Here is an 18217-nt window from a genome sequence, read left to right on the forward strand (position 1 = left end):
AGCATTTTCCATCATAAGTCTTTTGGACTTGTCTTGGATCATTGTTTTGCTGAGAAGAACTGAGTTTATCAGAATTGATCACCAAACAATGTTGCTGTGACTGTATACAGTGCTCTCCTGGTTCTGCTTATTTCACATTGCATCAGTACAGTTTGTGGTCTTTCTGTTGTCCCCATCTCTTAACAACCTCTTCTCCTCCTTTGAGGTTTCCTGGATCTCTCAGTACCCTAGATCTATACATTATCTTCAGAGCTTTAAAAACAAACAAATGAACAAACAAACAAAAAAAAGCCAACAAAATAAATCTATTAACTTCCTAGTCATTCTGTATCCTTTCTTAAGGAATTCAATCCCTGGTTCTCAGTTGCCTTCCTCTCTACCCTAAGATCTGCCCATATTTTGGGGGACTTCAGTCACTGTCCTTTCAGATACCTTGGCTTCCTGGTTCATTTTCTAGGACCTTCACCCTTAGGACATTTTTATCATCTCATACAACTACTTTTTTCTTCACAATTTTGAATTCTGAAAAATCAGCCCTCTAATCATGTTCCCTACTCTGTCTCCCTCTGATCCTAAAACTATTGATTTTCCCTCATTAAAACCATCATTGACCTCCACAATTCTCAATTTCCTCTCTTTGAACCTCTATTTTAGTCATTTCTTCCATAAATACTCCTCTACCATTCAATCCCTTGATCCTGTGCTCTTTCCTTCCTTTGGTCCCAACTATTCTTCAATCTTGAATCACCTTTACCTCCATTTGAAAGTTCCAAAATGCAATAAATCTCACCCTTTCCCCCTCCATGGATAGTTCTTCCAGAAAGTTATGTCATTTAATCTCAAATGGACACTGTTGCAACTCAGAAATTCTTCTTAGATTAAACTTTTATCTCTATTCTTTTTATTTTTTTTCCGTTCCATTCAACTGACATTTATTCATGATCTAATATGTCCAATGCCTTTTTTTTTTTAATTCATTTTTCCAAATTATCCCCTCCCTCCCTCCACTCCCTCCCCCCGATGGCAGGTAATCCCATACATTTTACATGTGTTACAATATAACCTAGATACAATATATGTGTGTAAATACCTTTTTCTTGTTGCACATTAATTATTAGCTTCCGAAGGTATAAGTAACCTGGGTAGATAGACAGTAGTGCTAACAATTTACATTCGCTTCCCAGTGTTCCTTCTCTGGGTATGGTTATTTCTGTCCATCATTGATCAACTGGAAGTGAGTTGGATCTTCTTTATGTTGAAGATTTCCACTTCCATCAGAATACCTTCATACAGTATTGTTGTTGAAGTGTACAGTGATCTTCTGGTTCTGCTCATTTCACTCAGCAACAGTTGATTTAAGTCTCTCCAAGCCTCTCTGTATTCCTCCTGCTGGTCATTTCTTACAGAGCAATAATATTCCATAACCTTCATATACCATAATTTACCCAACCATTCTCCAATTGATGGACATCCATTCAACTTCCAGTTTCTAGCTACAACAAAAAGAGCTGCCACAAACATTTTGGCACATACAGGTCCCTTTCCACTCTTTAGTATTTCTTTGGGATATAATCCCAATAACAGCAATGCTGGGTCAAAGGGTATGCACAGTTTGACAACTTTTTGGGCATAGTTCCAAATTGCTCTCCAGAATGGCTGGATTCTTTCACAACTCCACCAACAATGTATCAGTGTCCCAGTTTTCCCACATCCCCTCCAACATTCATCATTATTTGTTCCTGTCATTTTAGCCAATCTGACAGGTGTGTAGTGGTATCTCAGAGTTCTCTTAATTTGCATTTCTCTGATCAGTAGTGATTTGGAACACTTTTTCATATGAGTGGAAATCTCTATTCTTTTTAGATTAAAGTTTTAACAATCTCACTCAGCTGCAACAGCAATCTCACTTAGGACTCTCACAGAAGGATTTCTATATTTTTTGTCTCTTTCTCTGCCCAAGCCATTTTTAATTCATCTCTTTCTCAACTGGGATCCTCTGAGATTGTAAAGGAAAAATTGTGGCCAGACATTCTGAGATTTCTGAAGAGACCTCTAGGTGGCACTATAGGCAGTTGTGTTGAGAAGATCAGAGTTCAAATTCAGGAATTCAGACACAAACTAATCCATGTAGCTTCCCTTGGGCAAGACATTTCAATTCTAAATCAGTTTCCTCATCTATAAAATGAGGATAATAACACTTATATCCCAGGCTTCCTATGAGGGTAAAATTGGGATAGATGGTAGAGAGATGGGGGGCAGGGGGGAGTGTAAAAGAGTGAGGGGGAGAGAAGACTCAGAGGAGGAAGAGGAGGAGGAGAAGAAAAAGGAGGAGGAGAAGAGAGAGAGAGAGAAAGAGGGTGCTTATTCCTTTATTATGTCACAGACTTAAACACTTACATGCGTCACTAGTGAAAATTACTTAGGGAGTATAGTTTTATAAACTGTACTAATTGTCTAGTTAGCATAAAGAATATTAATTTAGTTTTTTTAAATTAATAAAAAGTTTTAGTTCCAAGTTCTCCAAGTAATTATAGACATTTTGAATGAATCTTATTAAAATAAGATTCCATTTTCATCCTCCCCTTCTTTGTCTACTCGGCAATTTCATCAGTTTATTTACCCATTGCAATTATGTCTACATAATGACTTTCAAAGGGTACGTGCAACCATAAATACATGAACACTGTTCCAAATTTTTAAGTGATGCCTTGACATTTCTACTTGAATGTCTCATGGACAACTCAAATCTGATATGTCTGAAATAGAACTTTGAATATGACACTCCTCCAAACTTCTCTACTTCAAGAGGACACTGTTATCCTCTTAGCCAAGCACTTTTATCATTGCATTTATGTTTGCTTCTTACCTTTTCTTTAGTCCTCATGGCTAATTATTTGTCTGTTGTAGGGGCCATAACTAGGGTGAGATTCACTTGTAGTATCCATCTGGTAGATAATAGTATTTAGATAGACAATCTAGATATCTAAATAATTTAGATAGATAATAGAGTAATTATCTGGTAGATAAACAGAAATGATATGTCACCATTGGGGCAATTGTTTATGTATATATGAATCATTTTATTGAATAACTGTACAGAGAAGTTTAGAGACATAACCAGGTACAGATTGGAAGCAATTCTATAACTCCTTTCTCCTCTATTCTTTCTAGGAAAACATGTGTATTTTTCTTGTCTTCTATTCCCTTTGCAATGATGATGGCCTTTTGTCCCAAGAGAAAATCTCGATCCTGTCTTCAAAATTAGGTACCATCTGAGTTGGTACCTTAGGAATGTTAGTGCTCATTACCAATCAATCAAGAAGCATTTTTATTCAGAGGTTTTTAACTTGGGTTCCTTGAATTTGGAACTGAAGAAAGTACTTGGAAAATAGGACTGAAATATGATGGATTTCCTTTGTAATTCCATGTATTTGACATTGTGCTTTTGCATACAACATATATTTGCTATCCTTGACTCTTTCCTCTTCTGCCTTCCCAATATCTCTCTTATACATCCCTTTCTTACATCTGACACTGACACCACCCCTGGTGCAGGAACTTATCACCCTCAGTTGTGGACCATTGCAACAACCTGATGCTTGATCTCCCTTCTTCAAGCCTCTCTCCCTTGTCAATACACTTTCCACTCAGCTGCATATAGATTGTGTAGTCCAGGTGATATCAGATTTCCAAGGACACTTTTAGTCAAGATGGCAAAATGAGTATTAGAACAATCCAATTTTCACCAGGAGGATGGGGTGATGTAGAATCCCTCCACCAAAAAAAAAAAAAAAAAAAAAAAAAAAAAATTCTTAAATATTAAGAAAAGGAGAGAAATTATAGTAACTTCCTAGAACCTAGATCACCAAAACAAGTTGATTAAGAATTTATAGGCTACAAAAGAAGTGGTAAACCAAAGAAACCAGGGTTAGATAAGCACCGTTCATGAAAATCTCCCAGTTCTGATAATCTCAGAAGTGCTCCAGCCAGCGAATTTCAGGGTGATCCAACAGCTGAAAACCTCTCATAAGGAAGTCAAGATTAGTTAAGAACTTGGGGAACTTTGAGAACCAGACCTGAAGACCAAAGCCAACAATGCTCCTACCCAAAAGCACATGATTGTGGGTTTACTGTAGCAATCCCTGAAGAAACTAGGATACTCTCTTTCTGAGGAGAGAGACCAACCTGATACTTTGCAGTTCATTGTGCACATCAGATACCAACAAAAGAGAGGGCCAGTGGCTGGACTTCAGATGATATACATCAGCCCTAAATTGGGGACCACTGTTCCAAGTAAAAGGACAAAAGCAGAAAGACCTTCATTCTGACAAAAAGTCTCAGTTCAAAAACCAGAGCTGTATTTACAAATGAACAGAAGAACCTGGTGACAAAGATACTCTAGAGATCTGGGGATGTCTGGGACAAAAGCCTGGAGGAAGAGTGTAATGAGATTTATTAGAAAAGGAATGAAAGTCACAGGAAAGAATTAGATGAAGAATAATAAGCTTCATGAAAGAGATGTAATTCTTATTCAAAAAAGGGAATCCCTTAAAAATTATAATGGACAAAAAAAAATTAGAATGGGCTAAATTTGAACCAGAAGACAAAAAATATAAAGAAAGAATAAAACATTAAAAATAAAAGAAAATATACAATATCATCTATCAAAAACAACTGAACTACAAAACAGATCAAGAAAAGAAAACAAGAATCATTATACTACATCAAAATTAAGATTAATTTTTTTTTAATATCTGCATACTTATTTTAGGAAATCACAAATGAAAACTCCCTGAACCCATTATGAGCAAAGGCTAAAATGAAAATAGAAACAATCCACTAGGCATTTGATGAAAGAAATGCTAAAATGAAATCTCCCATTATCATAGTGCTGATCCATAGCTTCCAGTTTAAAAAAAAAAAAAAATCTGTAAGTAGCCAGAAACCCAACTTAAAAACCAAGAAACACTCAGGATCATATAAGGCCTGGCAGCTACAATCATAATGGATGGGACACTTTGGAAGAAGATATTGTAGAAAGCAAAAAAATAAAGTCATATATAATTCATCTGGTAAAACTATACATAAATCTAGTAAGAAAAATAAATCTTAAATGAAATAGAGGACTTTTAAACATTCCTGATGAAAAGAATCTCTAAAATAATAACACAGGAGTCAGGAAAAGCATAGACAAGTAGATTGGCACAACTGGAGGGAAATATACTATGAAGTATTTCCATTCTAATAGGAGGAAAAGATACAAGCGTCTGTTAGAACACAAATGTCCTCAAGTGCCATAGAGTTAAATAAGACAAACAGAAGACCTAGAGTATTTTCATTATGCATTAGTATCAATAGATAAACAAAGACAATAGTGAAAGGGGAAGGAAGCTTCAGAAGCAAAATAGATTAAGAAAGGGATTAGTTATAAGTAGGAAAAAAACTTTAACTTTTAAGAGTAAATACTTAAACGAGGATTATTAGGAGAAAAAATAGTAAGACCGTGGAGTGGAAGAAGATCACCTATCACTATTGAACACACATTCTGTTTTATAAAGAGGAAGAGGGGAATAAGGTAAGAAAAAAAGTATGATGGGATAGGATGGAAGGATAGAAATAATTAACTGTCCTAGCTGTGAAATTACATGGGATGAGGGGGCAGCTAGGTGGCGCCTTAATAGAGCACCAGCCTTGAATTCAGGAGGACCCGAGTTCAAATGTGGTCTCAGACACTTAATACTTCCTAGCTGTTTGACCCTGGGCAAGTCACTTAACCCCAGCCTCAAGGAAAAAAAAAAAAAAAAGAATTTAAATGGGATGAACTCATAAAGTGGATTAGAAAATAGAACAATAGAATGTTGTTTCCAAGAAATATAATTGAAATGGACATATGAAACAGAGGGCTAAAATATATAAGGCTTGAACCAGAAAGGAACATGTTTTGGGTAAAATTAAAAAGTAAAAATAGACTTTACAGAGATAAATAGAGAATTGATGCCATGCTGAAAGACATTATAGACAGCAAATATCTCTCCCTTTAGGTGTGTGTGTATTCGTTTGCTTGTGTAACATGCAATTAATGACATACACTTACAGGAGAAAATAGCAAAATCAGAATAGGTGAGCAACTCCATGCTCTGCTTTCAGATTTAGATAAATTAAAAATAAAAATTAGGAAGAAAGACATTAAAGATCTTAATAAAATTTTAGAAAGTTTGATTTTAAAAATCTCTAGTGATTACATGTATAGTATACCTTTGCAAAAGCTGACCATATATAACATATATATGACATAATAACATCACAACAAATGCAAAAAAGCAAAAATATTAAGAATTCTGTTTATTGACCATAATGCAATAAAAATAACATTAAGTAAATGGTATCTCAAGACAGAATTAAATTTAATTAGAGACTAAATTTCATCATAAGCAATTGATAAGTCAAAGAAAAAATTATGGGGGGGAAATGGGTAATTTCAACAAAGAAAATAAAAACAATAAGAAAATATAATTTAAAATTTCTAATTTAATCAAATCAATCTTTAGAGGAGAATTTAAATCTCGGAACATTCATAAAACAAAAAGAAATGAATGAGTTGGGGATTCATCTAAAAATTATGAAACGTAGTATGTATCTACTATTTTACAATACTAAAGCAGAAAATTCACCCTTTTCCATATCCAGTAAGTCACTTAGGCTGGTATTATCAAACTCCAATAGAAAAGAGACCCCTGCAAAGGACAGCTGCTTTTTACTGCAGGTGCACATCATAGACTAACATTCTCTATATTTCATTGCATTTTTATGCATTTTGTTAAATAATTCCCAATTAAATTTTTAAAAGCTCCCCTAAATTGGATTGTAGATTGTGCAGCTGACATCTTTGATCTAGACCATTGAGTTGCTCCAATCCAGCATTCAGGGACTCATTCATATCTGTCTGGGGAGAAATAAGGAGACCTAAGTAGGTTACTGACTTATGGTTAAAAGAAGAGGTTAACTCATTTGCCTGCTTTTCCTCTCTCACCAATGAGGAGGATGGTCATACTGCTACTCCTCTGGTGACTGACCCTGGGATGGGATTAGACTGAAGGCTGGGAGAGTGGCTTCTGGGGGCAAGGCTTCTAGGGGCTTGACTACCACAGCTGACATGGGGGCTCCTGTGCACAATGAAAAGTTACTAGGTGATACCATAATGCAACTATCCTGTTTTCCATCCCTGTTGTTGACAATGGCTTTATTCTGCCATAAAAAGAAATATATGCACCATAGTTCTCTGGTATTTGTTTTGGGCCCTGCAGGACCCAGGAAGATGCCCACTAGCTGGAACAGACATCCTCTTTAAGAATTTGACTTGTAGATTCAATTTTCTGGATGTTTCTGTTTTCCTCAGTGTTTACCTAGTTCTTCAGTTTTAAAATCAAACTTAAGTAGGAGAGGAAGAAATATAATGATGTTCATTAACTTGACCTCAATTTTACTTATTCTTTCTTATAAAAAGGGATGTTTTTGTTTTGGTAAAGTGTCATTGGTCTTTATTTGACAAGACAAAATGGTGTGACATTTCTCCTTTTGACAGATTTCTTGCTCAGATTTACAAGAAAGTCACAAGGAGAAGGAAGGAAAGAAGCAAGCAAGCAAGCAAAAGGAAGGGAAAACACCAGCCCTGAAGTCAGTATGACCTGAGTTCAAATCTGCTCTCAGACACTTAACACTTCCTAGCTGTATGACCCTGGGCAAGTCACTTAACCCTAATTGCCTTCAAAAATAAATTAATTAATTAAAATTAAAATTAAATTTTAAAAAGGAAGGGAAAAAAAGGAAACAAAGAACCATTTTTCAAGGGGCACTTCCCAACCTTCTTTCCACTTCAAGAGAAGATACTATCTTCACTGCTTTTAGTCTGATGTGAATATTTATAGGGTGTTGTATATTGCTCAGCACGTAGTCAGTACTTCTAATATGATCCTTAGATTGAATTACTGAGGAAAGAGAAAAGTTTTAAAGTACTTCAATAAGGGGCAGCTAGGTGGTGCAACAGATAGAGCACCAGCCCTAGTCAGGAGGACCTGAGTTCAAATTTGATCTCAGATACTTTAACACCTCCTAGCTGTTTGAGCTTGGGCAAGTCACTTAACCCCAATTACCTCGGGGGGAAAAAAGAAGTACTTGAATAAACATCTTCATCGACCTCTTAGTTTTTTGTTTTTGTTTTACAAACAGTCTAAATGTCCCTCCTAAGAGACCTTTTCTGAGCCTTTCTCTGGAATGACCTTATATTGCTATGATATATTTTAAAATTATCTCCCTGGTCAAATATTGTGTCTTTCGGGGCAAGGACTGTTCACTTCTCTCTTTGGATCCTCAACACTGATCACAATGACTGGCACAAAGGAGCTCCTTAAATGGTCTGAATTCAGGGAATATCTTCCAAGTGCCTACAATGCTCCAGTAATTTGCTGGAGTTCTGTGGCCTCTCCCATGTGGGCACCTGATTGGCACCAGTCAGAGCTCAATTGGCTTCTGAGATAGATGAGGCATGAATGGCTAGAAATACAAAGACAAGTCTGTAATAGTCTCTGACTTCAAGAAACCTACATTAAAAGAAACAAACACAAAAAATTTTTTTAATTACTTTACATTCTTCTAAGAACATCTCACTGCTATGGAACCCACAAATTTATTCCAAGAGGAAAGCATGATGCAATCGATCTTATTGCTTTTGTGGACATGAAAGGAAGCTGTTGCATCTGAAACAAAAAGAAGAGGCTAGAAATGTTGGATTTTTGAGAATCTGAAATGAAATTGTAAGAGCAAAAGCAGCTCTAAATGTGGATAGTGCTATGGTAGTCCAAAAGCAAAGGTCAAATTCATGTTAAAAAGATCCAGATCCACTAGGTGGCAGTCTGAGCTTCTCCCTCAGCCAACCTAGTATCCCATTTAACAATTTTTCCAAGAGTAGTTTCACATCTATAACCTAGGGTCTATTAGGGTTAGTATAAAAAACTTACTAAATCACTAATTTTTTTTTAAAAATGCAAACTAAAGCAACTCTAAGCTTCTAGGCACCTGAATAGAACAGGGCCATGGTACTTAGGGAACAGAATAGCCCTTAGGTATATAGCTTGGACCTGCAAGCACATACACATGTGCAAGGATAGAAAAAGAAAATAAATATTGGAGTAGGTGCTGGCAAACAGGAACAGTAATACATTGTTGGAGAGTTGGGAGAGACTCCACTGAATCTAGAAAACAAGATGCAACTATGGCTCCAAATCATCAAACTGTGCTTTCTCTATGACCCAGCATTACCACTACTAATCCTATGTCCCAAAGAAATCAAAGAAGGAAAGGATTTAGGAGTACAGAGCTCTAGCCATTGGGTCACTCAGCGGCCCCCAACAAGGAAGGAAAGAACCTATATGTCCAACAATATTTACTTCTGCTCTTTTTGTAGAACCCAAAACTTAGAGACTGAAAGGGTGACCATCAACTGGGAAGAGCCAATCAAATTGGAATATATAAATAGAATCCTATTTATACCCCCAAAATGACAAAACAAGCAATTTTCAAAACCTGGAAGACCTTTGTGAAATGATGCAGAGTGAAGTTAGTAGAGCCAGAACTACTGATGCAACTTTGAAAAGGAAAACAACTTTGAAAGGTTCTGTTCTCATGCTAGGCTTCTAAAAGATTGATAGAGCATGCTGTCCCCTTCTGGACACAAAGTGTAGAGTAAGCAGATCTTTTAAGACACATACAATGTAAGAATTTGTGTGCATTCACCACTCATTTCTTTTAAGGACTTGGTTTTTCTTCTTGTCTTTCTTTCCATGTGGGGACAGGGAGCATGGGAATAGTGGGAAGGGATGGAATTTAATTAAATACATGAAAAAGAAAAGTCATAAAGGTATTTTTCAAAGTAAAAGGACAAAAATGAGAATAGAAGGAAGGCTTAAAATACAATCACATCCATTTTGAAAACTACAAGTGGCATATTTAACATGTATTGGTCAACCTGCCATCTTGGGGGGGGGGATTAGAACAAAACATTTGGCAATTGTCAATGTTGTAAAATTAACCATGCATATATCTTGTAATTTAAAACTATTAAGAAAAGAAAACTACAAGTGGAATTTAAGATATTAGAAAAGAAAAGCAAGCTATACTAAGAGAGTTCTAATCATGTCCAACCCTCTCATTCGCCCATTTTCTTGGTCTTAAGTTCTGAAAAAAAAAAAAAAAAAAAAAATTAGAATACAAAACAATGAAGCAGGCAGAATTTTTGATAGCTATCCAGCTGGAAGCCATCTCAGAGGTTAGAAAATACATAGAACCAAACATTCACTTAAGCACCTCTGTGTCCTTGAAGCATGGCTTCATGGGTATAATCTGGTTCTGGAATCAGAGAAGTTCAGGTGTAGACCATTCCATGTCACATCCTACCTGGGTAGGTTACCCTCTTTTAGGCTTTAGTTTCTTCCCTGATCAAAGGAGGGGAGTGCCCTCAATAGCATGTCAGATCCTTTCGGCTCTAAATGTATGAACCCAATTTAACAATGGGAGTTTACAGCCTCCCACAACAGGGGAGGGACACTTTGTTTTAGTTAGATTACTTAACAAAAGCACCTGAATAGAACAGGGCCATGGTACTTATGGAACAGAATAGCCCTTAGGTATATAGCTTAGAAGGACCTGATATATTTATCTATGTCCCTCTGAGACTTAGCCCCAAAGCGGAGGTACCCAAGAAAACTCTACAGAATTGAAAAGCCTGAAACAAATGGTGACAGGAAGTTCTCTTTCTTTTCTGGCTTGAGTGGGCAAATCCCTTCATTGATCAAATCACTAGATCAGCTACAAACTACCAACCAAAATACTTCCCTCAGGAAATCCAGAGTAATTTTCCTAGAGCTCAGACAGATTCAAAGACTGCCTCTGAGCACATAGCTGGGCTGTATCATGGGCAGAACCTGGCCTAAGATCTTCTAACTCAAGGACAGAGCTTTATTCCCAAATAGTGAACTTGGTTCTTGAACTTGGTTTTAAAAACAATAAAGGAAGGCATTAAACATAGAACTGACTTTATTTCTTACAGATTCCCTTTTATACCCCATCATAAGCATTTTTTCCTCTGTCATTATAAAATTTCCAGAAAACCACAGAGAGTATAACCAAGGCTGTGATATTTCCTTTTTCTATTAGACAAGCTGCATCCTGCTTTTTTGCTTTTTTTATTTTTAGAGGGCTCTCTGTTCACTAAAGAACGCTACCAGTTATATTGACCCTCTTATCTCCAGTAAATAATTCAAGGGAATGTTAATATAGATCACAAGCTGTGGAACAAGCCTTTCCATTTCCCCTAAAGTCCTCCAAGTGGCCTCATCTTGCTTCAGCCTTCCAAAGGACTTACACCTACCTAGCTCCCTACACCTGTCATCTTAACCAATCTGAAAAGTAGAGGTGGTACCTCAGAGTTGTTTTAATTTGCATTTCTCTCCATTTGATTTTTTTTTTTGCTTAAATTTTTTTCTTTCCTCTAGGTCTTCCCTTATGCATTGAGAAAGCAAACAGTATCATATCCAAGAACCAACTTAAATCCATTCAGCAAACATTTATCAACAATTACTAACTATAAATTCTCTGAGTTAGATACCAAATATACAAAGTGTCCCCATTCTCCAAGAATAAAACAAAAATAATACCCTCACCCCAATCAGACTTTTCCTCTATGACTTTGTATTCTCCTCTGGCCATACATACTGAAAAGCAGATCCTGATTAATTTGGAGGTAAGAAGAGAGATTCCAGTCCATGATGAATCTCAATGGATTATTTCATAATAAATAATAGGGAACTTGGCTCATGAATTTAGTTACATCTCCTTTTGCTCCCATCCCCAACAAAGATTCTCTCTTAAAACAGAAGCTGGAGGAAATTCCAACTAGAAAATAAAGACTTCCTACCCAACCATACCTTCCCTTGCCTTCAAAAAACAACTACCATCTAAAACTAACCTATAAATCATGCCCTACCATGAGGAATGAAAGCATAATTGCTCTACAATCCTGGAAACTTCACAGGGACATTGATCAAACAACCCTAGAGAGAAGTCATCTATCTTACAAAATGGATCTTCCTATTCTTCCCTGATAGCTGGGCTATATTCATCTTTCAGCAAATGAATGAAATCAGATGGTAGGAGGTGATGGCCCATTGAAAGCTGCTTCAATTTCAGATATTTCTACTCTTTGTCTTTCAATGTGGCAGAAATAGAAACCAAGAACCATGCCTATTTTCATTTTCTGGAGATAATCCCTCATAGAGCTTTCACAGCTCTTAAAACTACACAAACACCTACAAACCGATAAGACTCCAAAGCCCAGCCTTCTTTTACACTTTCTTGACTGTTTCGCTCTAGGAGTTAAAATCTTGGATAATTACACTTTACTCTTTCAATGAAACTATGTTTTCTCTTGATATGCAATGACCATTAATGTAACCTTTTTTTTCTCCTTTGATTTCTTTTACATCATGCAAATCATGAATTTTGCCAATTTAACTCCCTGCCCTTCATCCAATAAAGCCTATCTTGGACTATGATTAAGAGGAATTAGTTCTTTCAGAAGCAAGAACAACAATTAAATCTACTAATCATCAATAAGCCCCAAATATGCATGGATAGGGAAGTGTTAACTTGTTTTCTATTGGGATAGGAGCTTACAAACAAATGAAAGGAAAAATACATTTAAAATACATAATGAAGTAATATATACAACACCTCACATCTATCATATTGGTTAAAATGACAGGAAAAGATTTTAATAAATGGTAAAACTGGAACACTAATGCATTAGGGGGAGCTGTGAAATGATTCAACCACTCTGGAAAGCAATTTGAAATATGACCAAAGAGTTTTAAAATTGTGCATCCCCTTTGAGCTAGCCAGCAGTGCCACTACTGGCTCTATATCCCAATGAGATCATAAGAGAGGGGGAAACACCCATAAGTGAAAAATGTTTGTAGCAGCTCTTTTTGTGGTGGTAAGGAATTGGAAATTGAGTGGATGCCCATCAATTGGGGAATGTCTGAATAAGTTTTAATATATGAATGTAATAGAATATTGTTATTTTATAACATATAAATGATGAAAAATCCTGGAAAGACTTATACAAACTGATGCTTGTAAAACCAAGAAAATGTTGTATACAGTAATAGCAAGATTATGTGGTGAATAACTATGATAGCCTTAACTCTTCTCAGCAGTAAAGTGGTCCAAGACAATTCCAACAAACTTTGAATGGGAAATACCATCCACATCTAGAGAAAAAAACTGTAGAGACTGAACATGGATCAAAACATACTATATTCACCATTTTTTGTTTGGAATTAGTTTTATCTTTCCTGTCTTTTCCCTTTTGTTCTGATTTTTCTTTGCCAATGTGACTCATAAGGAAATATGTAAAATGAATGTATCCTAGCTAGCTTGGGGAGGGTGATGATAAGAGAAGGAGGGAAAAAGAAAAACCAATTTGGAACTCAAACTCTTGCAAAAATGAATATTGAAAACCATCTCAATGTAATTGGAAAATATACAAGTAAATATGTTATGAAAAATATGTCTGCACATACATACATACTAAAAGTCTGTTGCCTTCTATTTGTGTTAATAACCAATATAATGGCAGAGAAAAGTAGAGTTTTGTATCAAAGTCTTCAGGAAAACTCCCTGTTAACTTTGACTTGCATCAACTTCAACCCAGTAAGTCATAAACTTCACAATCTTTATGTGGAGCTCATGAGTTTTACATATATTTTTTACTGGACTAGGTGAATACAGTTGATTTTTACCTAAATAATGACAAAAGTAAGCCTGGTAACAGAGAGATTATAAGAAATAAAAACTACAAATTGAAGGGAAGGTACTCACCTGAGGGAGAAGGAACTTTTTCATCTGGGAGTACCATAGATCAATAAATTCCCAAGTCAATCTTTTTATAGTTACAATTCTGAGACATTATTTTTCAAGGCTAAAAACTGAATGATGAGAACTGGTCCCCCCAAAAAATAATAAAATGAAAAAATCTTAAGTTGCAAATGATAAGGCTTCAATCAGTTGAAGACCCTTAACTGATGCCCATAAGATGGCAAGACACTCTCCTTTAATGTGTCAATGGTGTGGCCAGTAACAATAGAATTAAGGTGAACTGAGGTAATTTTTCCAAGTAACATAACTGTTAACTAAAATTGCCTTCAGTTAGGCCAACAAACACCTGGGTCTGAAATAATATTTATTGAGAGCTGAACAGGGGTAGAGATTATATAGTAAAAAATCCTTTAGGTCAGCTGCAGCCGAAGAAAGTAAGTTGGCTTTCAGGTGTGGCTGATAACCTGTCTTTCTGACAATTAAAGGAATGCCAGTTGCTTTACAAGACACAAGTATCACTAATAATCACTCCCTAACAGGAATGATCTCTCCCCTTAACCTTTCCCTTGGAGATCAAATTACTCCTATCTTTGGTGAAAAAAAGGCAAGACCAGAGAACCATCTCCTGGGGATGGACCCTTCCCAAGCTGGTTCTTCTCTTTACAAGGAAATAGCAGTAAGGGTCCCACTTTAAAGGGGTGATAAAGTGATCAGATTCCTCACTCATGCTGTTAGTTTAGACTGGGAGAGATGTCCTTTTGAGCTAAGTTGAGAAATGGAGTTTTCAAAACATAGACTAGGATGCAGTATAGAGTAAAAGTGATTATTCAATGATATAACATGTTTATTTTCCTCAAGAGATGTAGTACTGGGCCTAGAGTCAGGAAGACCTGAGTTCAAATTCAGCTTTAGACATTTACTGGCTGTGTGATCCTGGGCAAGTCACAACCTCTTTGGCTCAGTTTCCTGAATGGTAAAATGAAGGCAATAATAGCAACTCTTTCCAAAGGGTTATGATAAGGATCAAATGGGATAATAGAAGTTGCTTAGTACACTGCCTAGCACATAGTTGGTGTAAACCTCAGCAAAATATAAGCAACTTGTAGGTTTACATTCTTTTTTTTTTTTTTTTTTTTTTTCCATTCAGCTACCAAGTGCAAAGAAACTTTTTGTGCTAAGAAAACAATTATACTCTGCCCACTAGGAGATTTCATTCTGCTTGAGGCAGGGACAGGAGAAAGGATAGAGCAGAAATCAGAACTTCTAAAGTAATAACTATAAACTGTATATTAAAAAAAGTACAAGAAGGAGAATTTGTCTTTCTCATTGCATCCTCCTTCTTCATTCCCCCCAACATAGCACAGTTACATAATAGTTGGTTCACAAGTACCTTTAAAATGTTTACTATGTAACAAGCACCATGCTAAATGCTGGAGATACAAGATAGGTGCTTTTGCCTTGTGTTTATTCTCCTTTTCAGCTTTGCTTCCTGAATTGGGGCTTTTAATATCTGCTCCTGCACATTGTTTGACATAGGGTCCCCTGTCTGGTCCAGATATATATTGCTTGGGGTCTGGTCCCAGGCCCCTTTCTTCTTATGATAGTTCCTGTTCACAAAGAACTGCCAGGAAGTCAGTTTTGTCTACCTCTTCAGATACCATAATCCATAATCCAATGTGGGGTGTGCTGGTTCATAATCCATGATTTTTAAAGAGGAGCTATTCATCCTCCTGCAAAATAATTTGTATCTATTACCAACTTCAGCTACTCTTTCTTAGAAACCTCTTGTGTCATAGTGTTAAGTCCTGCAGATTCAAGAAAAGTCAAAACAGAGATAAATGATAGTCCTGAAATATATGCAGTTTACTTTGCTTTTATGGGCCATAAGGAAAGCTAACTGCTCTTCAAATCAGGAGAAGGCCCATCACCTAAACCACGGACACTCCCGATCCAGCTGCCCCGATGTCTTTCCTCTTTTACAGACTTGCTTTAACAATGCTTTGGTTACTGCTGCATACTCCCAGGTCCAGACTATTTTCTGGTGACTAGAGAGGATGCCACATTTTATATGGATCCCATTTACTTTTCCCACTGAATGAAATAGAATCTTTGTTTTCTTTAAAGATATTTTTATTAGGCCTCATTCCTAATATATAGAGAATTGACTCAAATTCATAAAAACTCAAGTCATTCTCCAAATTGATAGATGGCCAAAGGATATGAACAACAATTTTTAGATGAAGAAATTGAAACTATTTATAGTCATATAAAAAGGTACTCTAAATTACTATTGTTCAGAGAAATGCAAATTAAGATAACCCTGAGATATCACTGCACATATCTCAGATTGGCTAAGATAACAGGAAAAGATAATGATGAATGTAGGACGGGGATGTGGGAAAGCTGGGACACTGATACAGTGCTGGTGGAACTGTGAATGGATCCAGCCATTCTGGAGAGCAATTTGGAACTATTTCCAAAGGGGCTATCAAACTGTGCATACCTTTTGATCCAGCAATGTCTCTACCGGGCCTGTATCACAAAGAAATCATAAAGGAGGGAAAGGATCCCATATGAGCAAAAATGTTTGTGGCAGCCCTTTTTGTAGTGGCAAGAAACTGGAAACAACTCCATCAGTTGGAGAATGGCTGAATAAATTATGGTATATGAATGTTATGGAATATTATTATCTTATAAGAAATGATCAGCAGGATGACTTCAGAGAAGTCTGGAGAGACTTACATGAACTGATGCTAAGTGATACGAACAAAACCAGGAGATCACTGTACATGACAACAATATTGTATGATGATCAGTTCTGATGGACATGGCTCTTGTCAACAATGAGATGATTCAGGACAGTTCCAATGATCTCATGATGAAGAAAGCCATCTACACCCAGAGAGAGGACTGTGAGGACTGAATATGATTCATAATTTAGCATTTTCACTCTTTGTGACTTTTTGATCTGATTTTTCTTATGTAGAAGATAATTGTATAAATATATATCCATATATTGGATTGAACATATGTTTTAACATGTTTAACATATTGGACTAGGGGAGAAAGTGAGGATAAGAAGGGGAAAATTGGAACACAAGGTTTTACAAGGGTTAATGTTGAAAAATTATCCATGTATATGTTTGGAAAACAAAAAAAATTTTATTTAAAAAGGTGCTTTTATTTCATGAAATATTTTCTAATTTTATACATATACATATATATATATATATATATACATATAAATGTTTTAATATGTTTTTTTAAATTTAAGTTCCAAAAGATCAAGAATTTTAAGGGAATTAATATTTAAAATGCAAATGAAGGGAACCTAACTGTACCAGGTTTAAAACTATAATTTAACATGTATTACAATACCTGCCATCTAAGGGAGGGAGTGGGGGAAAGGAGGGGATAATTTGGAACAGAAGGGTAAATGTTGAAAAATCACTCATGAACATGTTTTGTAAATAAGAAGTTTTAATAAAAAAAAAACTATATTATAAAGCAGCAGTCATTAAAACCATTTAGTACTAAGATAGAGTAATAGATCGGTGGAATAGGTGAGCTTTACAAGACATAATAGTCAATGACTATAGTAATCTAGTGTTAGATAAACCCCAAAACCCCAGTTTCTGGGATAAGAATTCACTATTGCTGGGAAAATTGGGGAAAAGTATGGCAGAAAATAGGCACTGACCAACACCTAATACCCTATATCAAGATAAGACAAAATGGGTTCATAATTTACACATAAAGCCAATTAGGAGAACAAGGGATACTCTATCTCTCAGATCTATGAAGAAGGAAGGAAGTTATGGTCAAAGAAGAACTAGAGAACATTATGAAATGTAAAATGGACAATTTTTATTATATTAAATTTAAAAGTTTTGTACAAACAAAACAGCCAAAATTAAAAGGGAAACAAAACTAGGAGGGGCTGAATTTTACATCCAAGGGCTCTGGTAAAGATTTCATTTCTAAAATATATAACTGATTCAAATTTATAACAATATAAGCCATTCTCCAACTGATAAATGGCCAAAGGATATAATCAATTTTCAGATGAAGAAATACTCTAAATCACTATTGATTAGGGAAATGTAAATTAAGATAACTCTGAGGTACCACTACACATCTCTCAGATTGGCTGACAGAAAAAGATAATGATAAACGTTGGAGGGAATGTGAGAAAACTAGGACACTAATACATTGTTGGGAGTTGTGAACTGATCCAACCATTCTGGAGAGCAATTTGTAACTATGCCCAAAGGGCTATCATAATGTG

Source organism: Sminthopsis crassicaudata, chromosome 2 (genome assembly GCF_048593235.1).
Source record: "Sminthopsis crassicaudata isolate SCR6 chromosome 2, ASM4859323v1, whole genome shotgun sequence".
Classification (NCBI taxonomy): domain Eukaryota; kingdom Metazoa; phylum Chordata; class Mammalia; order Dasyuromorphia; family Dasyuridae; genus Sminthopsis; species Sminthopsis crassicaudata.